Source organism: Rhinolophus sinicus, linkage group LG06 (genome assembly GCF_036562045.2).
Source record: "Rhinolophus sinicus isolate RSC01 linkage group LG06, ASM3656204v1, whole genome shotgun sequence".
NCBI classification, from domain to species: domain Eukaryota; kingdom Metazoa; phylum Chordata; class Mammalia; order Chiroptera; family Rhinolophidae; genus Rhinolophus; species Rhinolophus sinicus.
Genome location: NC_133756.1, coordinates 24,100,869 through 24,119,559, shown reverse-complemented (window position 1 = coordinate 24,119,559; position 18,691 = coordinate 24,100,869). Strand labels below are relative to the sequence as shown.

Here is an 18,691-nt window from a genome sequence, read left to right as displayed (position 1 = left end):
CCTGCCAACTTTTCAATACTCAAAAGATCTGTGACTCTTTTTTAAAAACAGCCGTCTTTAGAGCATAGTTTTGTTTTGCTTTGCTAAAGGGATAGTATAGAAATGCACACCTGGCCAATGCAGCCTTCCCTTGTCACCTGTTTTCTGTGACCTGTAGTAGTGTCATGATGATTGGGCTGTTGCTAGGCTCCAGATCCAAATCTCATCTCTTGTTTTCAAGAAACAGTCCACTCACCTGACTCTGTCTTTTTTCATATACTTTTTTGTACCCTCTCATATCTATTTGCTCATTTTCAAGAGGGCAGAACAGCTATTTCTGGTATTTTTATTATATGGAAAATAATTTTTAAAACTCTAGATTTACATTAAAAATTTAAAAATCAAATTCCAATGATAAAAATAGACATTAAACTAAAAATGTCAGAGCAACAAAACAGTTAATAGCCCATTTAACAAAATAGCCATTCATTCATTAGGTTGGTGCAAAAGTAATTGCAGTTTTTGCGATTTTTAATCTTAAACCGCAATTACTTTTGCACCAATCTAGTAACAAGTTTTTATTGAACACTTATTGTGTGCTAGGCACTGAGCTAGGTGTTGGGAATACAGTGGTGAAGCAATCACACATAGTCCTTTCTCTATTACAGTTTCAAGGCTGGTGGATTTCATGTGCTCTAAGTTTAATAAATTATAATGATCTAAAAATCAGAAACTAGAGACCTTGAAGAGTTGTGGGTTAAATATGAAAGCGGTTAGATCTGTCTATCAAAAGCATTTGAATAGTGCCTTAAGAATTTTTTGTGATGTAATTTGATCTATAGTGGTATCCATTGCCAGGAAACCAAGTGATTTGTTTTTTCAAGATATATTTCTTTAATGCTATGGAATGTACAGAATTTGTATTTACTTACTGGTTGGATGTTTAATATTAGTACTTTGATGATTCTCTTAACTAGTATCTCTTTTAAGAATGGTGCTAATTATTTCAATTAAATCTCATTGCTTTTTACTCTAAAATCATGAGTGTTTTCATTTTTCCTAGAAAAGAGAAATTTCTCTAGGAATTTTAGACTAAAAATCTCTAATGATTGTTGATACAAAAAAGCTATTTTAAAGCTAGAGGAATGTTGTTGATTTTGGAAAGACTTATAATGGTGAAATTAGTAGTGACTCTGAATGAAAACCTGTCTAGGATTAGTAATATTAGGAATTCTTAGTTTATTATTTTGTCTTTTGTGGTCAGGATTATGTTAGAGTGGACTGTCTTTGCTAAAGTAATATTTTTAAAATGTTAGTAATTTTCATTTTGTAAGATATACTTCATGTGATATCTGCTTCATTTCAAATGTTTTGGTGAGTTATAGTAGAAACAGATCATCCTGTATTTCACTAGTTTATATGTCACATTTGTTTTTGAGAAAACATCAAGTATCTATTGAGCAATCAGTACTCTCAGTGTTGAAATTATGCCAGGCAAAGATCTCTCTCTCCCCTTCCCTCCCTCCCTCCCTCCCTCCTTCCCTCCCTCCTTCCCTCCCTCCTCTCCCTCTCCCTCTCTCTCTCTCTCTCCCCCCCGCATGTGTGTATGTGTGTATATATACACACACGTATATATGTATGTAATCTATATATGTATATATATCTATATCTGTATATATTGTAATCTATAGATATAGATTATATATAATGACAATTGGTTTATGATATATATACAGATATACTGATATCTGTAGACAATAACAAGGAAATCCCGTTTGCTTTTCATTACTCTGAGGGTGTTATGGTTGGAGTATAAAACTTATCTGTGTTAAAGGAATTCCAAGCATTTTTAAAGGGAGATTGAAGATCAGAATCAATGCTGAGTTGCCTTGGATTCACCTAGTTCGTAGTGATTATAATATGGGAGAGAAATATCAAGAATACTTAGCAAGATACACTCTATAAAACAAATATCTGTAGAACTGAGTATTTCCTGCCTTCCCCTCTCCCTATTCCAAAAAACAAAACTAAAAGTTTCAAATTTAAGGATTAAAATTGAAGATTTATTTCAGAGGTGGAGGGGGACCATGGGGATCTTATGCTATTAAGTCTTGTCAATTTAGGGATGAGGACCTTGACTCTTGGTGGATCATTAGCAAAGTCAGGAAGAGAACCCAGCCTTCTGCCTCACAAGGTATAATTTGTATACTTTGCTGCACTATTTTTCTGACATAAGGAAGTCTTTCTCTGTAGGTCATCTTTAATACATCCTCCCTCATAAAGTCGCTTCATTTTATAATCATCACCATTTCCTTTGTTATATATTAGTTTGGGTTAGGGGGACAAAGTTGACATTTGATCCATTTTTCCCCTCTTCAAAGGTATTTATCTTGTTTATCTTTCCCAATCAGCATTTTTTAATGTCAACAGTTATTAATAAGTTTATAAAAGGTAGAATTAAGGAGGGGAAGGTTGAACAAGCGCTATTACTGGTGAAGGTGCTATCTGTCTACTTAGCATCCTTGTAAACCTGATACGGTTTTAGTGAACTATCCACAGTTGCACATGGGGATTGTGTACTTAAAAATAAGCTTAACAGTCAGCATACTAATCTCTTGAAACAGTATACCACCTAATTTGTCTTTTTCAGATGTGTATCTCTTGCTTTCTTAAAACTGCCTTTTTGTTCCCTATCAAACACAGTGATTATCATAAATATTAACCGGGATGTACTATATACTTGTAGCTTTGAAATTAAACATTTTGAATGATACCCTGAAAAGGTGTCAGTATGCTAAAAGCATAACACTTGTCTTAGATTATATATTTTAATGAATACAGAAATAAAACTGTATTCTGATTAACTCTTAGAGGATACCTGAAAAAAAAATTAGCCTTAAAATATGCCAGGTCCTTTCATGACCCCTTGGCTCTGTACATGTTTTTTCTCCTACCTGGTACATCCTCCTTATCCCTCTCTCCCCTTCTCTTGCCATATTGGATCATGAGAGTTGGTCCACAGCGCTCTCTGTGACATCAACTCGATCCTTCCTTACACTTGATCCTTTCTCCACAAAGCAGATTTATTTAGCACAGGCTTGCGGTTGGCAGATGTAGGCAATGAACATCCTCCTTATTTCAGTCTAGCAGTCCCATGAGACTCCAGATACCAACATACCACATGTAGTATTAATCAGGTTTGCCAATGGCTTTCTATTAGAGTTTGATACCTTCCGTTGAAATTCTTGCATTCATTCTTCCACTCCTCCTAATCAAAAGTCCCTTCTTGAGTTTGAATAGAAACCCTTATATACCTAGCATTTATCCCATTTTACTGGAATTACTCATTTGTCACCCAGACTGAATTTTAAGTCTTTTCAGGACATTGTCTGCTCTTCTATATTTCCCATAAAGTCCACGATAGCATTTGACATAGGACATGCTAAATGATAGACTCTTATTTGGAAAATACTTAGTTTGCATTACCATTTTGGAACACATTTACCCCCATTCACATGTACCAAGTAGTCTCTTAATGTTAATTTTGCCTAAAATAACCTATACCATAGCTTGAAGGTGACAGATACTTTGGTAGTCTGACAGCAGATTTCTGTTGTCTTTACCTTGTTTTACAGTTCTTGGGAAGGAACTCTTTTTAAACTGTTGCCAATGTCTTTAGAATGGGTACCATTTTGGACATAGCACTTTAAGTCTGAACTTTGGCATTCAGTAACACTCCCTTTGCTTTATAAGTTTTGTTTTCCCTGTAGCTCACACAGAAAAATAGTGTACACAGGAAAGAACATAATAGATAGGACTGTTTGCCAGTCTATTTTTAATATACCGTGTTTCCCTGAAAATAAGACCTAACTGGAAAATAAGCCCTAGCGTGTTTTTTCAAGGTGACATCCCCTGAACATAAGCCCTAATGCATCTTTTGGAGCACAACTTAATGTAAGACCTGGTCTTTTTTTCAGTGAAACACGGTAGCTTTGTTACATGGCATAGTTGAGCTGTACTTCAGTAAGGAGATTATTTTCAGAGATTGTCATTCCTGGAGAAGAAGAAGAAAACATGCTACAGAATAATTAAAACATGAAACTGATTTTTGGTGTTATGTTGTGTTTTGGATTGTCCAATTCGCTTCATTTATCATTATAATAATGATTAATGATGTTACTGTTAATCCAAGTGAGTTTATTTTGAAGTAAAGCTATTGAGACACTTCATTTTTTTACCCCTCCTTTCTCACCCCAGTGTTTTAAAAAAAAAGTGTAGAGGGGAAGTAGGCGGAGAAAAGAAACAGTAGTATGAGAACCATTTGTTTAACACTGAACAAATATTTATTGAATGCCTTTGACTCTGGGCTGGTCTCTGACTGCTAAGACACAGTCCCTGCATTTAAGGAGTTCCTAGCCTATTGCGGTGGCTCTGAAGAGTGAGTAGGGCTGGCCAGCACCAGGCCAGAAGCACTGGGGTTGCTTTTTCAGAACAGGTTGGCCCCCACAGGACCTCCCGCTATCCCAGGAGATTCTGACAGAGTGGGGAGTATTGAGTAAAAGTACTTACTAAAGTACTAAAAAGGTATGTGTGTGTGCTATGGTCAACTGCAAATCCAATGTGTGGATGTAATTTGATTTGTATACTAGATACATTTTTCCCTAGTTTTTATCTTGAACAATTACCAACCTATGGGAAAGTTAAAAGAAGAGCACAAAGAACACTGGCATACCCTTCACCTTGATTCAACCCTTGGAAATATTTTGTCATGTTTTTATGTCTCCTCTGTCTCTAAAGACACACACACACACACACACTTGTTTTTAACCTTTTGAAAATAAGTTGGAAACATCATGGCACTTGACGCCTAAATACTTCAATGTGAATCTTATAAAAACAAAGATATTTTCCTACAGAACCACAATGCTATTCTCTCACCAAAGGATACATTAATATTCTGTGTTATTTAGTCCATATTCAGAGTTTCCCATGTCTATATCTTTAATAGACATTTAAAAAATAATCCAACATTGAATCAAAGATTATGTACTGCGTTTGATTATCATGCCCCTTTAATGTAGAGTCTAAAATAGTCTTTACATCTTTTTAATCTTTTGATACATTTTTTAAAACAACCCAATTTTCTTGTTTTTCTAAAAGAATATATAAATTTTTATTTTATTTTATTTTAGTTTACTGGGGAATGTTGGGGAACAGTGTGTTTTTCCAGGGCTCATCAGCTCCAAGTCGTCCTTCAATCTAGCTGTGGAGGGTGCAGCTCAGCTCCCAGTCGCGGTTAGTTGTGGGGGGGGTGGAGGCATAGCCCACCATCCCATGTGGGTTGAACCGGCAACCTTGCTATTAAGAGCTCGCGCTCTAACCAACTGAGCCATCTGGCTGCCCCTCCAAAAGCTCAGCTGCTCCTTGTCTTCAGTCTAGTTGTGGAGGGCGCAGCTCACTGGCCCATGTGGGAATCGAACCGGCAACCCTGTTGTTCAGCGCTCGTGCTCTAACCATCCCGGCCAGCCCTAAAAGGTTATATAATTGAATCATTTAAATTATACAAGGAAGTTTATCATCTGTTAAAGTAATAAGGAAAAGTGAACAAAAATACTAACTTCTTTCATGACATAATTTGTTCCCCCTTAATAAGACTGCACTTTCAGGTATCTTTAATCTGATAATCTTTCATTTATAGATGAAATCTTTCATTTATAGATGGAGATAACAAGTCTTATCTAATCTAAGACAGTGGTTCTCAACTAGGGGTGATTTTGCCCAAGAGACATTTGGCAACATCTGGAGACCTTTTTGGTTGTCACTGCTGGAGGGGTCCTGCTGGCACCTAATGAGTAGAGGCTAGGAATGCTGCTAAACATCCTACAATGCCCAGAAAAGCCCCCCTCAACAAAGGGTTATCCAGCCTAACATGTCAGTAATGTCCAGATTAAGATATGTTGGTCTAAAATCATACAACTGATGAAGAGAGATTTCAGTTGAATTTTTATCTGCAAAAAAGGAGCAGTCTCGAAATGTAATAATAAGCTCTTGATCACTAGACATGTTTAGGCAGAGGTTCTGGAATATTTCTGGGGATATTAGAAAGGATTTAGGTGTCAGATAAAAGTTTAGGCATTGGAAGTAGAATAGAAAATTAGACACAGCTCCTCATTGAATAACAATCTAATTGGGGCACGAAACCTGTAAAAAGATAAAGTTTAATACTACTTAGTATTTGATGTTATGGAGACAGAAGAAAGTGCTTTAAATACGGGTATGTCACACCCTCTCTTTGGGGCAGACCCTCACACGTGCAATTCTCTGTGCCTAGACTCCCTCCCCGCTCTCTTTTCACAAGTATTTATTAGGTGCATAACATTCATTCAGTCATCAAATATTTTCTGAGCACCTACTCTGTATCAGGGACTATTGGAGATAATGCAATAAACAAAACAAAAATTCTAACCTGGTTGAGCTTATATTCTAAGTTAGGGGAGACAGACAACAAACAAGATAAATAAGTAGGATGTATTATAGAATGTCAGATGATAATTGCTATAGAAGAAAATAAATCAGGAAAAGAGGGAAGAGCATACTGCACTAGGGGCTGTGACAGGGTTGTCTTCAAAGGCTTCACTGAGAAGGTCATATTTGAGCAAAACCCTGAAGGAAGTGCAGGAGCAAAGTGCATGGTTATCTGAGGGGAAAGCGCTCTAAGTCAGGGGTCGGCAAACTTTTTGTAAAGGACCACATAGAAAATGCAGGGGGTGCCAAAAAGAAATATGTACGCATGACTTGTATTCATCTTTTGTTATCCTCGTATATTGACTATTACAATTTTAACACAGTATTTTCGCTTCTTAAAATGTGTATACATTTTTTTGGCACCCTCTGTATGTTAGGCTTTTCAGGCCATATAGTTTGTGTTGCAACTCCTTAGCTCAGCTGTGGTAGTGCAAGAGCAGCCTTAGACCGATCCAGGAAACCTGCATTTACAAAAAGAAGCCATGGGCTGTCCTTGGCTGACTCCTGCGTGAGTGGAAGGAACACCTAATGCAAAGGCCCTGGGCAGGAGTGTCGGTGGCAGTTTTGAGGGGCTCCAGGAAGGCCAGTATGGCTGGGACTTAGTGAAGGAAGGGAAAGTGGGAGATGAGGTCAGAGGTGAAGGTGAGGGTAGCTCCTCACTAGGGCCTTGTAGGCACCTGTCATGCCTTTTTGTGAAAGTGAGGAAGGCAAACATTGAGGGTGCTGAACAGAGGTAACATGACCTGGTTGGAAAGTCTAGAGTTTGTTTTTGGACGTGTTAATTTAAAGTGCCTATTAAATATCCTAGTGGAGATGTCAAAGAGGGACTTGGATAGATGTATGGAGTCTAGGGAAGAGGGAAGAGCTAAAATGTGAGGGCCTTCAGCTTAGAGATGGCATTTAAACCAGTAGACTATGCATTCTCAACAGGACCAGGAGTACTCCAAAGGGGGCAAACATTGGTTCTTGGGGGGGGGGGGGGGTGAAAAAATATTTTAGATATTGTAGTGGTTTGCTCCAAAACTCAACTCTACCCAACACAATCTTATTCTTTAGTGTTTAATGGAGATAGAATGATTGAGGGGAGAAAAGAAAAAGTTGAAAAGCCTCCTTCAAGGAGTAATAACGAAAACAAAGTTGAGAAATACTGCGTTAAATTTTACTCAATGAGACCACAAGAGAGTGCGTATATATAAAGAGTTCTGAGAACTGGGCTCCAAGGTGTTTAGAGACGGGGTGATAGGGAGGAACCAGCAAAGGAGATTGAGGAGTGTCTAGTGAAGGTGAGAGGGCTAGGCTAGGGGTCTGTCTGGAAGCCAAGTGAAGGAGGTGTTTCGAGCAGGAGGGAGTGGTCAGCTGTGTTAGAAGTCGCTGATGCGCTAGGTAAGATGAGGACTGAGAATTAACCATGTGTTTGAAGTTACGGTGAAGAAGTTAGACGCTTACTTAGGTCTAAGCTTAAATGTCATTTCATTTATAGGCTACCTTTGACCATGATCAGGCTGGGTCCCCTTCTTATTTTTTTAAAATTGTGTTAAAAAACACATAACTTAAAATTTACTGCCATAACCACTTTTGAGTGTACCGTTCAGCATTGTTGTGAAATAGATCTATCTCCAGAACTTTTTCGTCTTGCAAAACTAAAAGTCTGTACCCATTAAACAACTCCCCTTTTTCCCTTTTCCCCACCCCTGCTAACCACCATCCTACTTTGTTTCTGTGAATTTGATTACTTTAGATACCTTGTATATGTGGAATCATCACAGTATTTGTCATTTTGTGACTGGCTTATTTCACTTAGCATAATGTCCTCAAGGTTCATCCATGTTGTAGCAGGTGACAAGATTTCCTTCCTTTTTAAGGTTGAATAATGTTCCATGGGTTCCCCTTCTTATATCTTTCATAACACTGTTATAACATGCTCCTTACAAGAAATTGTAATCGGTTATTTGTCTTCTGTGATAGGTATTGTATCTCCAAGCTTCAGTGGCAGAATGTGTTTGCTTTATTCATTAACGTATTCACAGCCTCTGGAAAATACTGAATGAGAATTCTGTATAAAAATAGAGGACAAAATACCTTTGTAAAGCGGAATCTTGAAAATTTTGTTGAGGAGATAAAATTTGAACTGGTTTCGAGTATGTTTGGTGTACTATATAACAAAATACTGCAGATTTATTTCTGACAGTTCTGGAGGCCAGGAAATGCAAGGTCAAAGCCCTGGCAGATTCAGCCTTGGCTTTGAGGACTCACTTCCTGGTTCATAGACGGTGGTCTTCTCACATGGTAGGAGGGGCAAGGGAGCTCTCTGTGATCTCTATTACAAGAGCAGAATTCTTATGACATAATCACTCCCCAAAGGCCCAATCTCCAAATACTATCACATTGGGGATTAGGTTTCAACATAAGAACTTTGGGGGGACGCAAACATTCAGTCTGTAGCAAAGAACAAGCAGTAATTTATTAGGTTGAGTAAGGGCATTCTAAGCATTCTAGGCAGAGGAAACAGCGTAGAGCTATGCAAGGTTTCATGACAAGGCCCTCTGCACTCAGGGGCCTGAGCAGTTCAGTGAGTTGTTCGTAGGTTCTGGTCAGATGGTGAAGAGCCATGCATGCCTGTGCAGAAAACTTTTCTTTTCTGGCACCTTTAGGCAGCGCGGAGCTAATGAGGGTTTCTGAGCCAGTGAGTGATGGAATCATATTCCTGTTTTTAGTTTTTGTTTTTTAAAGGACGATTACTCTGGTGGCATTTTGGAAGGGGCACAGGAGTGGGGATGGAAAGATGGCAGGGACAGCAGTATATGAGTGTAGCATTTGTCTAAGCAACGCACAGCTAGGACCTCACCTAAGGCAGCGGTTGGCTAGAAGAGACTTTTCAGGAAAAATTTTTGAGGTAGAATCATTGTGGTATGCTGACCAACTGGTTGGGAAGATGACTCAGAAAGTCTCAGAGATTAGGAATGTTAGAGAAGAAACAAATTTGAAGCAGAACAACACTGAGTGCTTTGTGGATGGGATAAATTTGAGGTGACTTTAGGGCACTGAGGTTGAAGAGTCTGGCAGGGAGATAGAAACACTCATCTGAAGCTTGAAGAGAGGTCTGGGCTGCTATTTATGATATGCCTGTTTGCTGTAGTTGGCTCCCAACGTGAATTATCTCTCATCTGCATATTAATCCTGCAAACTGAACACTATTCTCTATTTTTTGTTATGAAAATGAAGGCAGAAGCTTATTCAAGGTCACAGCTAGCAAGTGGTGGTGACAGTCAACATTTAGATCTGTCATGTAGGAATTAAGGTAAAGGAAATTTCAACAGAATTTAAGAATAAAAGGTAATTGCTTATGCTAGATTACTCTTTATCTAGAATTTTAGGAGTATCAGTGGATTAAGAAATATTAGTGCTTTGCAAGAAAAAGAAGTTTTAATTGGTAATCAGTCCTTTCTTACCTTCCCAAATCTTGGTTTAGGGTACGTTAGTTAAGTTTTTTTTGTTTGATTGGTTTTTTATAAAAACATTTTACCTCCATTCTGGAGTCTTTCCTTTTGGGACTGTGCCATTCTACCAATTTTAGGAGGAATTGGAATGCCTTCAGGTATTAATCTAGAACCTAAGATTTGGCAAAACCGTGACTTGAATTCTCATCCCATCCTGAACACGTGAGTGTCTGTTGGTGTTACGCAAGAGACCATGAGAAATATGACTTTGAGTGAGTAACTTGTCTTGTTTGAGCCTCCTTTGCCCATCTGAAAAATGATGATATTCCTTGCCTCGTGGAGTTTGGCGCAGTTCCTGATACATAGTAGCTAAGTACTCAGTATATTAGTTCTCTTGCCACTCACTCATTTTTCTCTCCTCTGAATGTATCTAAATTCCTTTTACCATCTGTCCTTCCTGCGGTTGAAACTGAAGGTCCAACTTCAGCTACCTACCTTTTGTTCCTGGCATTAATGACCTGTAAGTCCCAAATCGTAAATCTAAACGAAAGGATAAATTCTACATGTAAGATATCACCTTTGAATTATAAGACAACTTCTCATGAAAACCTTGATTCTGTATATTTTAAATACATGAATAACCACCAAGAATTATGAAAGAAAGGGACCAGAACGAATACCAGCTTTCGTAGAAAAGTTATGAATTCCAAGAAAACAATTTGCAAACAGACTTGAGACGCAGTGTGTATCAGTAACGTGGGGCTGCCTGCACTTGTCCATCGTGTCTTCTTTTTCCAGGAAGCAGTACTTGAGGAATCATTTTCTCTAGCCTGAAATAACAGAAGGAATATCAATCAGATCTGCATATAACTGTCTCTGAATTGCTTTGAAAAATGTTTCATAAATAAGACAATTTCAAGATTTAATGAAAAATATTATAAATGAATGACTTGGAATTAAATGTTCATGTTTTTCCTTAAGCACTTGACATACATGGTACTAATTATTTTAGATAATAGACAAATCCATTTAAAATCATGGAGAAATCAATTTGGCATCTTCATTTTTCTATACATTAATCAGAAATTTAGAAGCTCTTTTGAGTACATTGTTAGCTAATAAAAAAGTTGAATAATTGAATTTAGATTAAAATAAACTTTAAGGAACATTGGCAGTCTCATCTATTAAGCTGAATAATTTTCTTTATCTGTATTTGTTGAGTCAGTGGGCAGACTGCAGCTTATCTAAACTAACAGGCGGTACCCATTCGAGTAGGTTTTGCTTCTTTAAACAAAGAAGGCTTACATTTTAATAATATTTTTTGTTGAGTTCAAGAGCAAAAGGTTTGTTTTCTTTTTGAAAACTCAGTTAAGATAATTTTCTAAATAAATATTAAACTTTATTACTAACTTAAAAGCTTATGCGATGATATTTTAAAGCTCATTTGCAAGGATTAATTAAGTAAATTGTTTTGTGTATTCAGCTTACAATTAAGATATTGCCTGTATTTACATTGGCTTATTTGCATTTTTCCCACAGGCAAGTTTCGGATATGGGTAGTGACACATATGAACATGCCTAATTGTAAATACAAAACATACCATGCAGAAAAACATTTTTGCCAAAATAATCTACATGTTAAATCTAAAGATCTGTGCTAAACTCTGTGGGGGTAGATTCACACTTTACAGTGACAGCATTTATCAATTCCATGAAAAGCTTCATTTCCAACAATTAATAGTACTAAGTTAACCTTTTGAGTAAGTAAATAGTAAGCCTTATTCTGAATAGTTTGCCAGTAAGTGAAGTTATAATCACAACTAGATGATTTCCTAGCATGTTTATGACACTATCAAGTATTGTGGGAGTTACAGAGGTCTTGTTTATATTTTCTTTTTTATCTATGGCCATATTTAAAAAATATTAATAGCCTGAATTATGTATCCAACAATGTTGTTTTGATTTGAATCCTAAACTGACTAATTGAGAAATCATAATTTAACACATTAGTTTATCATTTTTCTTGAATGACCAAATATACAGGATTCAGCATCATTAGAAATTTTTCTGGTTAAAAGTCCCATTCCAGAGTTGTTTGTGAGATCATTTCTCTTCTGCCTTAGTGATAGTATTGTGCACCTCTAACCAATACTGAATTTATATTAACATTGTAAAACATTTTTTTCATTATTTAAAAATTTTACATTAAATTGACAGAATATCATAATAAAAAGTAAAGATACTGCCTCAAGTAGTACAAAAAAAGCTGACAACTTTGAGGTTTTATTACCTATCGCGTTTCCCCGAAAATAAGACCTAGCCGGACAATCAACTCTAATGCATCTTTTGGAGCAAAAATTAATATAAGACCCAGTCTTATTTTACTATAATATAAGACCGGGTATAATATAATATGATATAATATAATAAAATATAATGTAATAAATATAAACCAGGTCTTATATTAATTTTTGCTCCAAAAGGCGTGTTAGAGCTGATTGTCCAGCTAGGTCTTATTTTCAGGGAAACAGGGTAGTACACTTGAATAATAAAGTAATACTGGTTTTGAAATACTACGCCCTATAACCCTCTGCCTTGAATATTGTTTCCCTGAAATGTCTTCACTTATGCACGCGCTCATTCCCCACTGCGCATGCTTACACAACAGCCGCGGGCTGGCTTTGTGTGTTCACATTGTCCTGCTCTTTGAAGACAAGAATGGTGTCCCCAAGGCTAGGCACCTTGTCTGGAACATACTGAGGTTTTGATAAATGTATTTCTAATCAATTTAGAATCAGAGATCATTAACAGTTATTTGGGTGTCATTTGGATTTGGCATCTAATTAGAAAATACTACATTCCAGAGTTCATATTAAAAGCTCAATACCTTAGTCTTTTGAGAGCTATTTTGCAATAGAACAATTCTGAACTGCTTTGCGTGTATTCTCTTGCTCAACATGTAGTTTTTGCCAAGGACAGGCTCTACTCAAAGTGATGACTCAGAATATTAATCCAACCTAAATATGGGTTCATGTCACTATTTTCTCCTCTGTGATTCCCTATCTCTTTTATTGGCAGCACACTCCTCAAAATGTATTGCTGCTCTGTATCATTCATTAACCCTGGTGTACACCATGTCCATTCCCTCTTTTTCCAAGACCAAGAGTGAGATTTTTCACCTTTTTAAGGAGGCAGCATGAGAGTTTTCACCATAGGTCTTAAACATACTGCTTTTTAAATTGATGCTTTAAAACTGTCTAATGGGCATGTGTATCATTTTTATTATACGTAATTACGTACAACTCTTTTAAAATTCTTAGATATGATGTGTATATACTCAGTTATGTTTAGTGACTATAATCATTGAACTCATTTTTGTTCATCGACTTTTTAAAAGAACAGTTTTATGGAGCTGTAAGTCACAGAACAGAGTTCACCCTTTTAAAGTGTGCATTCACAGAGTTGTGCAACCATCACCACTCTTTAATTTTAGAATATTTTTATCACCCCAAAAGAAACCTTGCATTCATTAACAGTCACTCTCCTTTTCTCCCTCTTCCCATCCTCTAGCAACCACTAATCTACTTTCTACTATGCGGGTGGATTTCACCTATTCGAGCCATTTCATAAATGGAATCATGATCTGTGGACTTTTGTTTGGCTTCTTTTACTTAGCATAATGTTTTTGAAGTTCATTCATGTTATAGCATGTCAGTACTTTGTTCATTTTGAGGGTTAAAAAACATTCCATTGTATGGATATATACCACATTTTATTTATTCATTAGCTTTGATGGACATTAGGGTTTTTACCACTTTTTGACTTATTATCAACAATGCTGCTGTGAACACTCATGTACAAGTTTTTGTGTGGACATATGTTTTATTTCTCTTGGGTGTATCTCGTAGTAGGTATATGTACGAATAGAATTGCTATGTCCCGTTGGTAACTGATTAACTTTTGAGGAACTGCCAAACTGTCTTGCAAAGAGGTTGTACCATTTTATAATGCAGTCAGCAATGTATAAAGGCTCTAATTTCTCAATATTCTCACCAGTATTTGTTACTGACTTTTATTTTAGCCATCCGTGTGTGTGTGTGTGTGTGTGTGTGTGAAGTGGTTTTCATTTGCATTTCCCTGATGACCAGTGATGCTGAGAACCTTCATGTGCTAGTTGTTGGCCACTTCTGTATCTTTTTTGGAGAAATGTCCATTCAAATCCTTTGCCCATTTTTATTAGGTTATTTGCCTTTTTGTTGTTGAGTTGTAAGAGTTTGTTTATATTCTGGATAAAAGTCCATTATCAGATATAAAATTTCCAAATATTTTCTCCCATTCTCTGATTGTCTTTTTACTTTCTTAATGATGTTCTTTGATGCACACAAGTTTCTCATTTTGATGAAGTTCAAAATTTCTTTTTTTATTGTTGTGTTTTTGGTATTCTAAGAAATAATTACCTGTTCCAAGGTCATGTAGATTTACTCCTGTGTTAAATTTTGAGTTAATTTTTGTACATGGTATGAGGTACAGGTCCAGTTTCATTCTTTTACTTGTGTGTATTCAGTTGTCTCAGCATCATTTGTTGAAAAGGCTAACCTTCCTCCATTGAATTGCTTTTATGACTTTGTCAAAGATTAACTAAATTGTTTTGTTACCCTTATTTAAAAATCACAAATGTAAGGTTTTATTTATGAAATCTCAGTTCAGTTCCATTGTTCTGTATGTTTATCTTTATGCCATTGTCTTAATTACTATAGCTTTTTAGTAAGTTTTGAAAGTGGGAAGTGTGAATCCTCAAGCTTTGTTCTTCTTTTTCAAGATTATTTTGACTACTCAGGATTCCTTGCATTTCTGTGTAAGTTTTTTAGAGTCAGCTTGTCATTTTTTGCAAAGAAGCCAGGGGGAATTTTGACACTGATTGCATTGAATCTATAGACGATTTTGTGGAGTATTGCCATCGTAGCAATATTAAATTCCATTCCATGAACATGAGATCTTTCCATTTATTTAGGTCTTTTTAAATTTCTTTCCATAATGTTTTGTAGTTTTTAATGTACAAGTTTTACACTTCTTAAGGGTTTTTCTTTTTATGTTATTATAAATAGAATTTTCTTGATTTTATTTTAGGATTGTTTTTGTTAATGTATAGAAATACAATTGAATTTTACATATTGTTGTATTCTGCAACCTTGCTGAACTCATTTATTATAGTAGGGTTTGTTTTCTTCCTTTTCCTGGATTCCTTAGGTTTTTCTATATACAAGATCATGTCATCGGTGAATAGAAAGATTTGTTTCTATTTATTTCATCCTTTTTTATCTGAATGAATACTTTTTATTTCTTATTTTGCCTAATTGCCCTGGCTAGTCACTCCAATACAATGTTGAATGGAAGCTATGAGAACAGATATCCATGACTTGTTCCTGATTTTAGAGGAAAGCATTCAGTCTTTTACAGTTAAGTATGATGTTAATTGTAGGTCTTTTGTAGATGCCTTTCATTCAGTTGAGAAAATTCCCTTTTATTTCTTTGTTGAGGTATTTTTTATTTTATTTCTTTGTAATCATGAAAAGGTGTTGGATTTTGTGAATTTTTCCCTACATCTATTGAGATGATTGTAGTATATTATATTGATTGATTTTTGCATGGTAAACCAACCTTGCATGCCTGGTATAAATTACACTTGTTCATGGTGTATAATCCTTTTTATATATGTGCTGCTTAATGACGGAAATACCTTCTGAGAAATGTGTTATTGGCAATTTCATCATTTTTGTGCAAACATCATAGAGTATACTTACACAAGCCTAAAAGGGATCACCTACTACACCTCTAGCCTGTATGGTATGCTACTATGATAAATACAGTCCGTCATTGACTGAAATGTCATTTTGTAGCACGTGACTTTTTTGTTGGATTCGGTTTGCTAGTTTATTGTTAAAGATTGTTGTGTGTATATTCATAGGGATACTGATCTGTAGCTGTTGTTTTTTTCTTGTGATATCTTTGTCCATTTTTTTTAAGTTGTGACAAAATATACTGAACATAAAATTTACCATTTTAACCATTTTTAAGTATACAATTCTGTGCCATTAAGTACATTCATATTGTTCTACAACCATTACCACCATCCATTCCAGAACTTTTTCATCTTCCCAAAATGAAACTATGCACTCATTAAAAAAATAACTCCTCATCCTCCCTTGCTCCCAGCCCTTGGCAACCACAATTCTACTTTTTATCTCTATGAATGCTATAAGTATCTCATATAAGTGGAGTCATACAATATTTGTCCTTTTGTGATGGCTTATTTCACTTAGCATAACTCAAGGTTCCTGCATGTTATAGCATGTATCAGAATTTCCTTTTAAAGGCTGAATAATATTCTTTTGTACATCACATTTTATTCATTCATTCATTCATTGATGGACACATACTTGAGTTGCTTCCACCTTTTGGCTATTATGAAAAATGCTACTGTAACCACGGGTGTTTGTATATCTGTTCAAATCCCTGCATTCAATTCTTTTGGATATATATCCACAAGTAGAACTGCTGGATCATGTGGTAATTCTGTATTTAATTTTTAAGAACTGCTATACCGTTTTTCCCTATGGCTGCATCATTTTACATTCCCACCAGCAGTGCACAAAGCTCCAATTTCCCTACACTCTTGTGAACACTTATTTTCTGTGTTTTTGATAGTAGCCATCCTAATGTATGTGAAGTGTCTTTGGTTGTAATACGAGGGGAATACTGACATTGTAAAATAAGTTAATAAGTGTTCCCTTCTTTTCTTTTGTTTGTTTTGTTTTGTTTGTTTTTTTGTTTGTTTTTTGTTTTTTGCAAAGTGTGAGGGATTGAGATCGTCTTTTTAATTCTTCTTTAAATGTTTGGTAGAATTCACCAGTAATGGCATCAATATACGGGCTTTTCTTTGTGGGAAGTTTTTACAAAGCATTCTGTTTACTTGGTGTAGGTCTGTACAGATTGTCTGTTTCTTCTTGAGTCAGTTTTAGTATTTTATATCTTTCTAGAAATTTGTACACTTCATCTAGATTCCCTAATTTGTTAGCGTACAACCGTCAGTAGTATTCCGTATAATCATCTTTATTTCTGTAAGGTCTGTACTGATAGCCCCTCTTTCATTCCTAATTTAGGTAATTTGAGTCTTCTCTCTTTTTTCCTTGGTCAGTCTAGCTAAAGATTTGTCCATTTTGTTGATTTGTTCAAAGAACCAACCATTGGTTTTGTTTATTGTCGATTGTTTTTCTGTTTTCTCTTCCATTTATTTCCTCTCTAATCTTTATTTCCTTTCTTCTCCTTGCTTAGGATTTAGTTTGATCTTCTTTTCCTAGTATTCTAAGGTGCATGGTTTGATTATTGGTTTGACATCTTCTTTTTTTAAAAATTTCCCTCTAATTACTACAGCTCATAAGTTATGTTGTATTTTATTTTTATATGCGTTAATTCTATTTTGATCCTGGGTTAGTAAATCAAAGCATTTAACAAGTGTACAATTTTGAGACTATCGTAAATGTTTACTCTTTGGATCTCCTCAGTTCCTTTAAGTAAAATTGATTTATTTACAGAACTTATTAATTAAATGTATTTCTGAAAAGTGTTATACTTTAAAAAGTGAATTTTCCCAATACATTATTCTAAATCTACATAATCCACCTCCCCCCAATTTAATTGTTTTCTATTCCCTTTTTAGTTTTTCACCTTCCTGTTTTTTCTTATTTTCATCCCAGTTTAGACATGAACCTCAAAAAAGTAACATGTTGCATTCCTATAGGTATCATTCACATGGGACTGAGAACAGTCTTCTGTGTGCTTTTATCATCTCTGCTTTTTATTTATGGTCTTTTCCTTCATTGAGGCTAAAAGTGACTTTTTTTAAATGGAGTGATTTTATTTTGTAATGATTATAGAGTGAATTGTGGAAATATTTAGGTTTCTAAAGAAACTAGAGTAGGTATTAGATACTTTGGGAGGAGGGGTTCAGTTTGCTTCATTACAAATTAGCATAGTGAGACCTGATGGAAACTCTCGCAGTTACCCCATTAATTGAAACTTTGTTTACATGAGTTATTTTTCCATTTAACAGTGTGTATTAAATACCTGCTCTTTTTTAGGCACTAGGTTCTGGAGATACAGAAGTAGTCAAAAGCAGACGGGGTCCTTGTCCTCATGGAGCTTGGTCTAGTGGAGACAAACATAAACTAAATCACAGTTAAATGTGAAATTGTATCTGTAGTGCTATGAAAGAGAAGTTTAGGATGGTAAGAGTATAAAACAAAGGAATTTTATGTAGTTTAGAAGTTCTGAAAAGGCTTCTCTGAAAGAGTTATAGATATATAGGAGTTAAGTAGATTAAAAGGGGGGGAAAAGTGAGTTCAGGAATAGTGGCATCTCTGTGGACATGGAAAGAAAATGATGGAGCTGAGAGAAATTTAGGAGGTTTAGTCACCTGGTCTTAGGGGTGGAGATGTGAGAACGGGGTTCTAAGAATGAGTCCCTGATTTCTGGCTGTGCTGTTAAGTGAATGTGGTGCTATTGACTCGGTGGAGAACAGTCAAGAATAGAGACAGTAGCACTGAGGTTTGAGAAACTCCAATAATTTGATGGCTAGGAAGAGGAGGATGTACTAGTACCAGACGGGGTGAGAGAATAGAGCCAGCCAGATCCACAAAAGGAGAATAGGGAAGTGTCCTGTCCTGGGATACAAGGGAAGCAAATCTAACATA

At 35.8% G+C, this 18,691-nt stretch overlaps 1 protein-coding gene across 2 annotated transcripts in view; it reads left to right on the top strand.

The window, feature by feature from the left end:
• The window catches only part of USP24 (ubiquitin specific peptidase 24), a 129,229-nt gene that overhangs the window by 10,032 nt on the left and 100,506 nt on the right, over positions 1 to 18,691 (top strand). The window lies entirely within an intron of this gene.